This window comes from Dermacentor albipictus, chromosome 1 (assembly GCF_038994185.2).
Source record: "Dermacentor albipictus isolate Rhodes 1998 colony chromosome 1, USDA_Dalb.pri_finalv2, whole genome shotgun sequence".
NCBI lineage: Eukaryota > Metazoa > Arthropoda > Arachnida > Ixodida > Ixodidae > Dermacentor > Dermacentor albipictus.
In genome coordinates this window covers 264,382,000-264,396,089 of record NC_091821.1, presented here as the reverse complement: position 1 = coordinate 264,396,089, position 14,090 = coordinate 264,382,000, and the positions used below count along the sequence as shown (strand labels likewise).

Here is a 14,090-nt window from a genome sequence, read left to right as displayed (position 1 = left end):
TATTCATGTACCCTAAAGGTCCTTTTACAGGCATTACGTAGGTGCTGTTACGTTTCGCCTACGACGCGCGGTGTAGCCTGCGCGGATGCAACGTACGCCGGAGCTTCGTTCAAACCGGCGGACATTTTGGCCCGTTCGGAGCGGCCGCGACGCATCCCCGCCGAGCGCGTCCCGGCATGTTCAGTGCCACGTGTCTTTGTGTGTGCGTGTGTGTGTGTGTGCCCACGCTTGTCAAAGCGCGGCAGCCGGGGAGAGGAGCTCCCCCAGTGTGAAGCGAGGAGGTCTGACCGGCGCCGGCCCGGCTGATGCGTCACCTCCTTGTCCCAACAAGTCTCTCAGTCCGTTCGTCGCCGCTGTCACGTGGTGTCGTCCCGTGACCTTCCTTCTTGCCCGCGACGCCAAGTGTATAAGAGAAGCTGCACCCGGACGCCAGGAGAGAGGCTCCGATTTCTTCTGTTGAGTAACGTGCTCTCCCGTCTCTCTACTTCGGTCGACCTGACCGCCCGCTCTTTGCGATGCTAGAATAAACAAGTTGTTCTGTTAGCAGTCGCCTCATGCTTTGCTGGGACCTTCGGATGCTTCCAGTGTGCCCCAGGCCGCCAGGCCAACGCTACCCTTGGGGCTTGCGACCCAGTTGCAATAACGGGCGTCAGCACTGAGGTTCCTACAGCTGGTGGCAGCGCTGAGGTTTCAACAGCCGGTGCCATCGGTGCGGATCAAACATCTGGTTGCCAGCGGTGAGATCACGACAACGGAGGCCAGCAGCGAAGATATGCGGTTGACTGTATGCTGAGCAGCACAACGACCATCCGGGAGCAGTGCAACGAGCCCTGTGTGATGACTGGTTGCCTGCAGCGGAACGACTGCGCTGAATTCTTGGCTGCGAGGTTTGGTGAGTGCGGGACTTTCTTCTTCTGAGTTTTGCCAGGCTTTTGTTAGTGTCAGAAACAGAGCTGGTAATTGTGGTTGTCGTTGCTGCCGGGTTAGTTTGCGGCAAGACAATAGTAGGCAGTAGAGAAAGCAGCATTCAGAGCAGCCATGGATTTGAAGTCGTTGCGCAAACCGAAATTGTTGGAGCTTGCAAGAGAGTTGGGTCTGGATGTCTCAGACAAACTCAGAAAACCAGAACTGCTAAGGGCTATTCTTGAGTTAGGAGCTGAGGATGACGAGCTGTCGGAATGCCTTGAGACCATTGAGGAGAGGGAGACGGCAAAAAGACAGGAACGCGAACTTAAAGAACAGCAACAGCAACAGCGAGAGCAACAAGAGAAAGATGAGCGTGAACGTAAAGAACAGATAGAACGAGAGCAACAAGAGAAAGAGAAAGAAAAAGAGCGAGAGCAACAAGAGAAAGAAAGAGAGCGCGACCGTCAACACGCTTTGGAAATGAAACGTCTCGAGTTAGAGATGGAACGCGCTCGTAATGGAAGTCAGGCACACGGTGCAGGAGAACGAGTATTGTTTAAAATGACTGACCTGATGCGGCCGTTTAAGCTTGGAGAGGACATTGGTTTGTTCCTGGTTAACTTTGAGCGAACGTGCGAGAAGCAGGGGTTCTCTCGGGAAACGTGGCCACAGCGCTTGCTCACTTTGTTACCCGGCGAGGCGGCCGACGTAGTCGCTCGCTTGGAGAGAGAGGAGGCAGAGGATTTCGACAAAGTGAAATCGAGTCTGCTAAAAAAGTACAGGCTGTCAGCGGAGGCGTTCCGTCGGAAGTGTCGAGAAAATGAGAAAGGCAAAAGTGAGTCGTATACAGAGTTTGCCTACAGGCTTATGTCAAACATGCAGGAGTGGCTCAAAGAAGAGAAAGCGTTTGGTGACCACGAGAAAGTTCTGCAGTGTTTCGGGCTGGAACAGTTTTATAGTCGGTTACCTGAGAACGTGCGGTACTGGGTTTTGGACAGGCCAGACGTTAGTACGGTGGCTAGAGCTGCTGAGCTAGCCGAAGAGTTTGTGACTCGTCGGGCTCGCGGAGCTAAGGACGGTCAAAAGGGTGAATTTGGCTCCAAGTTTGAGAGGCCGAAGTTCACGCCCATGAGAGCAAAGGGGGACACACGTAGTGCGGATGCGAGTGAAAGCAGTCCGACCGAACGTAAGGAGACGGCGGCAACCGAAGCCGAACGCAGAAAGCGGTTCGAGACGAGGCAAGCGCGCGTTTGTTATACGTGTCAGAAGCCGGGTCATTTTTCGGCGCAGTGTCCAGAAACAAAAACAAAAGTCGTGTTTTTGTCGTTATGCAGCACTGACGAGAACATGAAGCTTCTCGAGCCTTACATGCGAGACCTCCTCGTGAACGGGAAAGAGTGCCGAGTGCTTCGCGATTCCGCAGCTACGATGGATGTAGTTCACCCCTCTTACGTAGAACCCGATATGTTCACGGGCGAGTGCGCATGGATCAAGCAAGCCGTGGAAGCTCACAGCGTGTGCCTGCCCGTAGCAAAAGTGCTCATTGAAGGTCCTTTCGGAGCACTTGAGACGGAGGCGGCAGTGTCATCTGTGCTGCCCCCCCCCCCCAGTACCCGTACCTATTTTCGAACAGGTCCGATCACCTCCTGCGCGAGAAGGGGCTTTTGTTTGGTGAGGCTAGCGTTCAGGCCTTAACCAGATCGAAGGTTCGGGAGCTCGCTGCAAAGGCGGTAGTTGCGGGGCCGACGTTGTCGAACAATGAAAAAGGGTCAGAGGCGCAGCAAGCTGATATTCAGAGCACGTCCGAACTGAATAAAATTGTGCCTGTAGCGTTGAAGGCACCAGATACTGGAGAGGAAATGTCCGATGCGGGAAAGCTAGAAGAGCTATCTGCAGATTTGCTCATAGCGCCTACGTCAGACGGACTTGATAGGTTGCTAAAAGTCAGCCGGTCGGCTTTGATAGCCGAGCAAAAGAAGGATGGCAGCCTAGAAAACATACGCTGCATTGTCAAAGAAGGTATCGCCAAGAAAAATGCTCGCTTTGTGGAAAGAGGTGGGGTCCTGTACCGGAAGTATATAGACCGCAGGGGAGTGGAGTTCGATCAGCTGATCGTGCCTCAGTGCTACCGTCAGGATCTGTTGCGCTTGTCGCATGGGGGTTCGTGGTCCGGACACCTAGGAGTTAAGAAAACTAAGGACCGTCTCTTGCAAGAGTACTATTGGCCAGGGTGTTTTCGGGACGCAGACCACTTTGTGAAGACATGTGACACCTGTCAGCGGGTGGGCAAACCAGGGGATAAATCGAGGGCGCCGTTGAAGTTGGTACCTATCATTACGGAGCCTTTTAGACGGCTCGTTATTGATACAGTAGGACCTCTGCCGGTAACAGCCACGGGGTACAGACACATTTTGACTGTGATCTGCCCAGCTACAAAGTTCCCTGAAGCAGTGCCGCTTAAAGAACTCAGCTCAGTTGAGATAGTCAATGCACTACTGTCCATATTTGCGCGAGTTGGTTTTCCTGCGGAAATCCAATCAGATCAGGGCACAGTGTTTACTAGCGCTTTGACGACAGCTTTTCTCGAAAGGTGTGGGGTAAAGCTGTTACACAGCTCAGTGTACCACCCACAGTCGAATTCCCTTGAGAAGCTCCTCTCCGTCATGAAGCGCGTGTGGAGAGCATTGTGGTTTGAACAACAAACTGACTGGGAGCTGTTTCTGCCTGGGGTGATGTTTGCATTGAGGACCGCGCCGCATGCGGCTACTGGGTTTTCCCCAGCTGAGGTAGTGTACGTTCGCTCGCTGCGATCTCCGCTTCGCATGCTTCGAAACGGATCACTGCCCTCTCCAATGGCTGCAGACCATCTGTTTCACGAATGGCCGCCGCCTGCGCTGGAGCCTCGCTTTGCAACAATATTCGTTTGAGGTGCGTTACAAAAAGGGGAGTCTCAACGGTAACGCCGATGGCTTAAGTCGAAGCCCCTAACGTGGAAATCAGCCTCAAAATTGTTTGTTATTGATGTTTTTCTTCCTGAGGCAGGATTTTTAACATAGTGCTTTTGTGTAGTGTTTCAAAGTGATGATGTGCTTTGTAGTGCAATTTTCCGATTTGTGGACGCGTTCTGAGTGCTGCTAGACTACTGTAAGGAACTAGGCAGTAGTATAAAAGGGGAAAGAGCCTGGCATGGCTTAGTGAGGATTGTGCCGTGCTTGCTGACTGAGCGGCTGAGTTTCGGCGTAGTTCTAACGCTTGCTGGGAACGAGAGAAAAATGAGAACTCTCCCGAAGTCACTTTGCAGTGTCCTCTGTGAACCTGAACGTGAGAACGAGGCCTTCTCGGTGCGCTGCGCTCAAGAAACGCCGAGGGACGACCGACTTCGGTTATGAGCATCATCGAGCGACATCCCTCCGGACAGCGGATGCAGTCCCCTGACCATCGGGATCTCCCTCCCCCGGCGGGGCGGTCTGTTACGTTTCGCCTACGACGCGCGGTGTAGCCTGCGCGGATGCAACGTACGCCGGAGCTTCGTTCAAAGCGGCGGACATTTTGGCCCGTTCGGAGCGGCCGCGACGCATCCCCGCCGAGCGCGTCCCGGCATGTTCAGTGCCACGTGTCTTTGTGTGTGCGTGTGTGTGTGTGTGCCCACGCTTGTCAAAGCGCGGCAGCCGGGGAGAGGAGCTCCCCCAGTGTGAAGCGAGGAGGTCTGACCGGCGCCGGCCCGGCTGATGCGTCACCTCCTTGTCCCAACAAGTCTCTCAGTCCGTTCGTCGCCGCTGTCACGTGGTGTCGTCCCGTGACCTTCCTTCTTGCCCGCGACGCCAAGCGTATAAGAGCAGCTGCACCCGGACGCCAGGAGAGAGGCTCCGATTTCTTCTGTTGAGTAACGTGCTCTCCCGTCTCTCTACTTCGGTCGACCTGACCGCCCGCTCTTTGCGATGCTAGAATAAACAAGTTGTTCTGTTAGCAGTCGCCTCATGCTTTGCTGGGACCTTCGGATGCTTCCAGTGTGCCCCAGGCCGCCAGGCCAACGCTACCCTTGGGGCTTGCGACCCAGTTGCAATAACGGGCGTCAGCACTGAGGTTCCTACAGCTGGTGGCAGCGCTGAGGTTTCAACAGCCGGTGCCATCGGTGCGGATCAAACAGTGCTTACATAACATTACATAACATATTACGGTGAATAAATAATGAAAACGAGCGCCATTTGCTGAGAACAGAACTTGATAAAGCATACTGACAAATACGCTGCAAACACTGAGAACATACTAGAAAAACTAGAACTAAAATGGTAATGGCAACAATAGAGAATAATATAATTCTAAGCAGTCGGCACAATACAATTCTAACAGTCGGCGCGCAATAAGCACATCAGTTTGCTAACAAAAGCGTCGTGGTTATTGACAGAAACGATTTCCACAGGCAGCTTATTTCGATAGTAAATGGCAAGTGACAATGGCGAATGACGCATAAGCTTGGTGCGAGCGATCTTTGGTTGTACCTTAAAGCCGTGATCTAATCGAGGAAAGATGCGACGGGCCGGTTTGATATGAGATTCTGTGAATGGCGCAGGATTGTAATAAAGCCGGTGAAAGTGAGCTAACAGGGTAACAAGTCTTCGCGTTTCTAGTGAACACAAATTTCGGCGCGATTTGATATCAGTAATGCTGCAGTAGCGAGAGTACTTCCTTGTGATAAACCTAGCGGCCTTATTCTGCAATAATTCGAGTTTCCCGGCAAGGTATGCTTGACGCGGGTTCAATATGATGGCGGCGTATTCTAGTTGCGATCTGACTAAAGTTGTGTATTCTAGTAGTTTGGGTTCCTGATTCGCGGAATGTAAGTGCCGCCTCATGAAACCCAGGGTCGTCGACGCTTTAGTGGTGATGTAATCAATGTGTTTATTCCGCGTCACGTCTGAAGAAATATGAACGCTTAAGTATTTTACTCGCAGGAACTTTCTCAATGGCCACGTTATTCATAGAATAAAAGGAGGATACAGTGAGTTTAGTTGTGGTAGATGTTACAGCTTTTGTTTTGGAAACATTAATCTCCATCTGTCATTGCTCACACCACTTGGCGATTTCGTCAAGATCGGACTGCAAGGCTTAGTATCAGAAGAATCAGTGATCTTTCTGTAGATAACACAGTCGTCGGCAAATAGTTAAATAGTAGAAGTAAGGTTGCTGCTTATGTCAGTAATATAAATAAGGAAGACAATAGGCCCAAGCACAGAACCTTGCGGCACACCAGAGTTTACACGGGTTCATGCAGAACAAGATCCATTGGCATAAACAAACTGGTGTCGGTTAGTTAAAAAAAATTAACGATCCAGTTCAGGACATTCGTGTTTATATTAAGATTTACAAGTTCCAACTTAAGACGTGTGTGAGCAACCTTGTCAAACGCTTTTGCTAAGTCGATGAAGACGGCGTCAATTCTTGTTAAGTGATGAACAGCGTCATGAGTGTCATTCGAAGAATTGGGATTCACAGGAAGGACCATGCAAGAACCCGTGTTGGTTTTGAAAAAAGAAGTGTTGATCCAGGTACGTCATTACTGACGATGATATTATGTGTTCCAGCATTTTGCAGGGCATGGTCGTTAATAGCGATTTTCCAGGCGTCAGGCGCTTTTCCTGTATCAATAGACTGCTGGAAAGTTGCAGTGAGGATACGCGCTGTGACTGATTTAGTTAGCTTCAGTAGTTTTGGACATATTTTGTCAAGTCCGGGGTCTGAATTGGCAAACGATCAAGAGCTTGCTCAATTCCTTCCTGCGTAATCACAATGCCATTCATGACCACGTTAATGGTAGCAGCATTAACACCTCGGGGAATCGGTGTTAGTAAACACGGAGCTAAAAGTTAAGTTTAATTCGGTGGCAACCTAAGATGTCTGAAGAAATTCGCCGTCTTTTGCTATCGTTATGAGACTAGATTTATTACTTTCCAAAACTTTTCAGTATTCTTTCTCAGTAAGGTTGATAGATCATGTTTAAAGAATTTATCTTTGACTCTCTCAATTTCCATTTGACGGAGTTTTGTCTGCACGACGTACTTACTCCAATCACCGTCAGATGCCGATTGTTTTGCCTTAGTCTGAAGACGCTTCTCGCCAATGCATCGTTTCACGTTGGAAGTGAACCACATGCTCTGTGATGACATCGTGATAGTGATTTTTGGAATGTGTCTTTGCTTTAGTTCGGTCAGTTTAGCGTTTAGTAGATTCCAGTTGTCATTCCTACTGCGGGTTTGCAGTGATTCCATGAGCTGGTCACAGAGCGATGACAATTAGCTAATCAATACGTCAACATTTTCTCGTGTATAGTCGCAAATAGTTTTTTTTTTAATTTCCGATTTCTTACTTTCTAACGAGTATTCGCAATGAATAGCATTGTGATGAGTGATAGATTGCAAAATATGCACTGCCATTTTTTCAGGATGCGTTCTCACGACAAGGTCTAGAACCGAGTTGCCACGTGTCGGAGCAGAAACAATCTGTGATAAACCGAACTTAGAAATCAAGCAGAGGAATTCTTTACATTCGTTTTTCCTTGCACCGCCTTCGGCTGCGCACGTCCGCCAATTTATTCCTGGATAGTTAGTCGCCAGCAAGGATTGTTACTGAGTTTGGGATATTTATCCTGTATATAGCTAAGCGATTCGTTCAGATCGTCAATAAATTCACCCGGCGAATAAGGCGGGCGGTAACAAACGCCGATGACACAAGTAGCAAAATCAGGCAGTCGCAATGCAAGCCACATGATTTCAATGCGTGAAGGAGTGTCTGGCAGGTTGACTTGGAGGCGTTTTTTTTTTTTACAGCAAATAAAATGCCTCCACCATGTGAGGTATACCTGTCTTTCCTAAATACATAAAAATTGCGAAACAAAGGCAGTTCCCTATCATCGACATCACGATGCAACCAGGTTTCGGTTCCCAGGACAATATCTGCCTCACAACATTCAATGAGTGCGCTAAGGCAGTGCTGCTTGCCAAGCAAACTGCGAAAATCAGACACGATGAAGGAAAGATTTCCATCCATAGCATATTTCTTGCGTCATTCCGAACTAGGGGAAGCCTCGTGCCCAGGAAGAGGAATGACTTGCCGACTTGACGGATCGAACGCATATATCTTTTTATTGAAAACGAATGTAGCAGGCGCGTCACCAATTCCGAATGGGCATAACGTTGAACTCGTACGATCAGGAGTGACGAAGGCGGTCTTTGGGCAATCAGCTTTCGCATTTGGAACCCGCTACTAGCCAGATCGTAAGTCTAAGGACGAAAAAGATTCTGCTCCCTGTAAGCTCTCTAAAGTGTCCTCAATTCGGGGAAAAGGGTAGGCATTTTCCGGGTGATCACAAGAACGTATAAAATCATCTTTATGCGTATGTGACGAGGACGACGGGAGAGGCCCAGGGGCTACAGGAAGGTCGAATGATGCCCCGACGAAGCATATCGTCGAATTATTCTGTAATTGCCTTGCGTTAAGTGGCGGAAACATGTTCGGTGGCGCAGAGGCGGGTAGGATTCAGTGTCGACACCTTGCTGAATAACTGAAATTCGTCCCAGACAAGATTGTGCGAAGTGAAAGGAAGCGCGAAACTGGTGAAGCAACTGTGAGCGCTGTGCAAGCGTAAGGTCATTGGCAATATAGGCGTCGAAGGCAACCGTGTGGAAGAAGCGTCTTCGGCGATGCTAAGTTCATTGAGAGAACTGAGCTCAGCGAGAGATGCTTCTCCACCCGGTAGGTTGGCAATGAATCTATCTTCAACGGACTGGACACGGAAAAGGAATTCGTCACGAAACCACATGTGAGGAGAGGTCAGCGTCTTCGGGACACGAGAAATGTATTGGAGCCTGCTGTAGCGTCAATGGTGGTGAAGGGCAGCGGGAGACTTCGCGCGTGGTAAGCAGGTCTGACGGCGTAAAAATGACTGTCGCATCTAGTACATTGGCGCAGACTCAAGAGCCTAAGAGAAGCGGGGAACACAAGTACCGCCCTGGACGACCAATTTGGTTGGAGTAGGCGGGATGCCGTCAAAAACTCCGTCATCGAACACGGAGAGAAGAGGGCAACTTCACCACGTACGCGGTCGATAATGGCATCATAGCGCGACAGGAAATCCCAGCCTAGGATGATCTCGAACGAGCAGGCGGATATAATATGACGAAGTCTATCTTATACAGAACATCGTGGATGGTAACGCGAGACGTGTAGGCTACTAGAGGTCGAACGGCACGTGCTGTGTGGAGCGAAGACCCATCGAGTGACGTCGCGACCTTTCTTAATGTGTGGCAAAGTTCCGAATGCATGACGGAAACAGCAGCGCCGGTGTCCACAAGCCCTAACGCACAACCTTCGACAACAACTTCGATAGCGTTTGTAGGCGACAAGCGAGGACTGCGGAATTTCGATGGCGACGCAGCTCTTGCGCCAGGAACTGCGGCCGCACGCTCGGTTTTCCGGTTTGACAGGCGCAGCACGACGACGCATTGGAAACAACAAGCGACGGCGCGGCGAGAAGGAGCGGCGGTTGACGAACCACAGAGAAGCACGGGTCGGCGGTGGGACGGCAAAGGACGACTTGTAGGTGCACCGAGTGTAGCGAGTAATCCACGGCGTGGCGGCAGACGATCGCATGTGACGTTGACAGAAGCGGGCGACCTGTCCAGCGTAGACACTCGGGAAGCATACTGGGCGATTCTCTGGGGTGCGCCAAGGATTAGCGACGACAGGGGCGGCCCAGGAAGATACAAGAGGAGGAACTCCAGCAACTGGTGTCGGCAACGGGCGCTAAATAAAAAAAAAAGAACGCGGTTTCGTCTGAAAGGCGAAGCATCGATTGCGATAGCAAATTAGCAGACAGCCATACAAAGTAACGATAGTACTTTTCTCGGTCGTATCAACTTGTAACCATTCGCTTGCTAAATAAATTAATAAGCATGGTGTCAGTGCGCACCGCAAACATGAACACATCAGACTCGATGACTGCGGACACTCGCTGTCAAAACGCTGGCGTGAGGAAACGCGGCATCAGCAACAGTTAGCGAAGTGATATTCGTGATGTCTGTCGCTTCAAATCAAAGCGAGCGCCGAGGACACACAGCACGCACGAAGCTACGAGCCGTCAACGTACCTAGACTGCCGCCAACGCTGATCGCTCTCAAAATGCGACCGCGCGACCTCGCGCAGCCGCCACATGCGCAGTTACAGCCGGGGAGAACGCCGCCCCCTTCCCACCTCATCACCCCCGGCTTCTCTCGCGCCAGAGGAGTCGGTTCGCTTCCTCTTCGCATTCGTCCGTTTCGCGCGGGCGAGATCTAGCCGCCATCATCGGCTCCCCCATAACGTTTTCAGTCGCACATACAGCGCAAGGCGCGCGGCCACGGTGTTGTCGCCATTGGACTTTATACGGAACCTCACGGCGACCCCAACACCCGTGCCGAAACCGACGGCAGAAATGCGGTTGTTGTGCCCCTATAATTGCTATAGCAATAAACTGACGGGCGCACTTGCTGACGGGGCCACGCGACTGTTATGGCCTAAGTCTGAGGCGCAGCGCCAGGCTGTTATTGGCAGGGGACTAGTAGAGCTTCGGCAACTTGCTGCGTGATCGATTGCTGGCGGTTGCTGATGCGACTGGTGCTCTTCGTGCTGAGAAAACGATAGTAAGGATAGCTGTCGTGCTGCCTCTTTCCCCACAAACGCTTTAATCTCAGCGAACACAAACGACTCATCCGATGCGACAGTATGTCCGAAAAGCGATTCGTTGCGCAAAAAGGTGCGTTGTCAAATAACGTTGCTTCCGGAGACCCTCGCAGCTCTGGCACAGGTGTATTACTTAAGGTACAGTTCCCGGGCTCTTGCAAAGGTCCATGTGCAAAACGTCGTTGTCGACGCCTTTCATGATTTGCTGTCCTTTGTCCGGCTCTCGCATTGACGCGTTGACGCGTTTGCAAATGTCTATAAAGTCCTCTATGTAGCCTGTTAGTGTCTCACCTGGTTGCTGTGCCCGTTCACGCAAACCTTGTTCAGCGCGTAACTGGCGGACAGCTGGACCACCAAAGACATAAAGTGGTTTTGAAGGCTGATCATGTCGGTAAGTCCGCCTCATGATTTTTAAACCACAATTTTACAACGTCCGCGAGGTAGAAAGCCACGTCGATCAACTTCGTCACATCGTCTCATCGGTCGTGCGCACTAACCCTCTCGTACAAAATAAGCGAGTCTTCGAGGTTACTCTCGTCGTCTGTACCGCTGAATTTGAGTGGATGTCTCCGGCAAAGGGAATGAGAGTTGACGGCAATGACGTCTGCTGGACGGCTTCGGGCATGGCAGCTCACAGTGTCCGGGAGCGGCGTTCCAGGATGGTAGTTATGACGGCTACCCAGCGCCTCCACCAATTATAATGAGATTTATTGTAACAGATGGACAGCCGCTGGTAGAAGGTCTAACAACAACACAGACTCCAAGCGCGAGCTCTCCATTTCGACCCACGCATTCACGATGTAGGTGACTGTGCTACTCTTCCTCTCCCTTACAATTCTAATATATATGCGGGACCAATATAGCGATATACCATAATTTTACTCCGGTCATTACCTACACTATTTAAAACGTACAGCCCACACTTTCTGTAAATGGACATTTTTTGCAAGCATTGATCTTATTCCGTGTAAGACTTGTCAAAAACTAGAAAGCGCGGTGCTCCAGAGTTGCTTTGCGTCATCGACACTACGGTCCCTGGTTTCCGCATGTGTTGTCTTGTTGGCGAGGCACTAGTGCTTGCACAAATCGCTGTGCAGTGAATACAGCCACGGATCTGTACTTAAAAACAAGCGCGGTGCTAAGAGAAGCATTATTTTTTTTCGCGACTTGGCGACTCCTGAATCTCCCTTTACGTAGACAGTCGGTCAAGAGAGGGAGTTGCTCAAGGCGCGGCACACGAAAACCCTCGAGTACCAGCCTACCTATATAAGCCCAGTCAAAACATAAAGAAAGAAAAAAGAATACAGAAGAAAACGTTTGGCAGGACGGCTACGAGTGTCTAACGTGAATGTTTAAGCGTTACCTGTGGTCTCGGCTGGGCGTTATTGCCCCCGATATTGAGTCCGGCAAATCGCTCAGGGGTTTGACGTTCCCGCTTCTTCAATGCGTTCCATTCCATGTAAAGGTTGTTTTATAGCATTCTCGTGTAAACTGCTACGCTCCTTCCCGATACACGAGCGTTCACCGGCTTTCTAAGCATGTGCTCGATTCTGAAATGATAAATATTGTATACTGACGAAAGCGTTACGATGACGGCACGAGGGCAATGGGATGACGACGAGTGTATGACAACGCCTTCATGACGACGAGCGCATCACGATGGCGGTAAAGGAGAACCGGATGACGAAGCTCTCAGCTTTGAATACTTACTGCGGTGTGTGGGAGGCAGTATAGCAACGTACCACCATTATCCGGTCACTAACATACCGGTCACTACTACGGTCACTAAAATACCGAGCGGCACGTATCCATGGGAAGTACAGAGAGCACTATCTCCCGGATTGGGCCACCATCGCGAACGGCACCAATGGCGCTAAACTGAGCAACGAGATAAAGAAATTGGAAACTATAACTGTGTTGAACCCGCGGCGTGCTGTATACTGCTTGAATACACTGCTAAACGCATCACTGCTGAACTCTAGCCACGGATAACAGAGACCGTGCGTAACACAATATCATGTACCAATCGTTTAAAGGCTCATCCACACCGGCGGCTGACAGCGGTCGCGCGACCAAGTTGGTCGCAAAGCGACCAGTCGCAAATGATCGCAAATGGTCGCCTTTTTCTAAAAGTGACTATCCTGGGCCAGTCGCTCGCTGCTCGATTTTTCAGTCGCGCGACGGAAATCTGCTAAACCAATCAGTGGCGCACCGGAAGTGATCTTGCCATCTGTTTTTATCCGAGGTCAGCATTGCGCCAAACACAAAGTGCACGCCACGATGCAAGCTGTTGACTATTCGGCGGAGCTCCTCATAGATGTCGTAAAGAAGTACCCCTACCTTAACAACAAGTCGCACCCTATGTTCAAAGACCATAGCAAGAAGGACCTTGCATGGACGGAGATTGGGAACATGTTCGGCTTCTTCCGTAAGTACCTCAAGCGAAAGCACTACACTTTCGTCGTTGTTATTGTATCTGAAAGAAGGAAGAGTCGTTTAGCTGGCGCGTTGTGAATGAAAAAAAAAGAAAGAAAACGACGCTATACCTAGGTGGCGATTCCGTAGCCATGCGTTTTTCCATGCTGTTGTCTTCCCGCTTTCGAAGTGTCCGTGCGTGTTTATATCGACATTGTTCCACAGGCGAAAAGCCACACTACAAGATCGTGGCCGACTGCTTGACTGTATGATCCCTCGCTGTTTCTTTTGGGACTACGCACGCCCTTCCTGCCAGCTTTATGCTTATATCTGTCTGCTAGATCTTAACAAATGTACGCAGTTACGTGCACGACTAATGCGTCATCTGCGATGCACCCTCCCCCCCCCCCCCTGTTTTTTGCCCGTATTAACGGAACTTAGCGGCGCGAAACTTTCGTAGAAAATTTATCAGCGCGCATGAGGCGTCAGGAACTTCGCTTGAACGATGGAGCCTCGCGGATAACGAAAGCAAGATGCGTTCATTAGTGAAGGAAACAGCGTGGCAAAGTATGGTTTGCACTGCAGTTTCGCACGCTGTTATAAAGAAAATTCGCAAGGCTGCACAGCTAGGTATATTGTCTACGTTTTCTGGGATTTACATAACCGTTGTGCAAAATCTAATGAAGTATTACAGCTAGCACACTACAGTAAAAAACAAAACGGAGAGAAGAGGCTTCTTTATTGCATTTTATTTCGTGTGATCTCATGTTGCTTTCCATGTACAATTCCTTATTTATTTTGCAGAAAGTGTTGCAGAGAAAACATTTAAAAACCTAGAAGACATTCTTAAGGGGCAGTTGACGTCCCAACCATCAAATGGCCCCACTTCGAAGCGATCATGGAGTTGACGGAGGTGACCGCGGAACCAGTGGTGTAAGCTTATTTTGCTGTCACAATAAAATACTTTATATTCATGCCTGCAAACACACAGGCACGAGAAAGTTCCACAGGAGACGTGCATGCTCAGCATGTAGTACAGCTGGCAGCTCTCTGTT

The 14,090-nt window shown here is 50.2% G+C and overlaps 1 long non-coding RNA gene across 2 annotated transcripts in view; it reads right to left on the bottom strand.

Annotated features, from left to right (window-relative positions):
- Nucleotides 1-13,311, bottom strand: part of LOC139056886 (uncharacterized) — a 59,733-nt gene extending 46,422 nt beyond the window's left edge. For both annotated transcript variants that reach the window (XR_011512464.1, XR_011512465.1), the window contains exons 1-2: nucleotides 13,167-13,311; nucleotides 12,961-13,096 (exon numbers count right to left, since the gene is read on the bottom strand). This is a non-coding gene — a long non-coding RNA (uncharacterized lncRNA). The remainder of the gene's footprint in view (nucleotides 1-12,960; nucleotides 13,097-13,166) is intronic.
- Nucleotides 13,312-14,090: the final 779 nt, after the last annotated feature.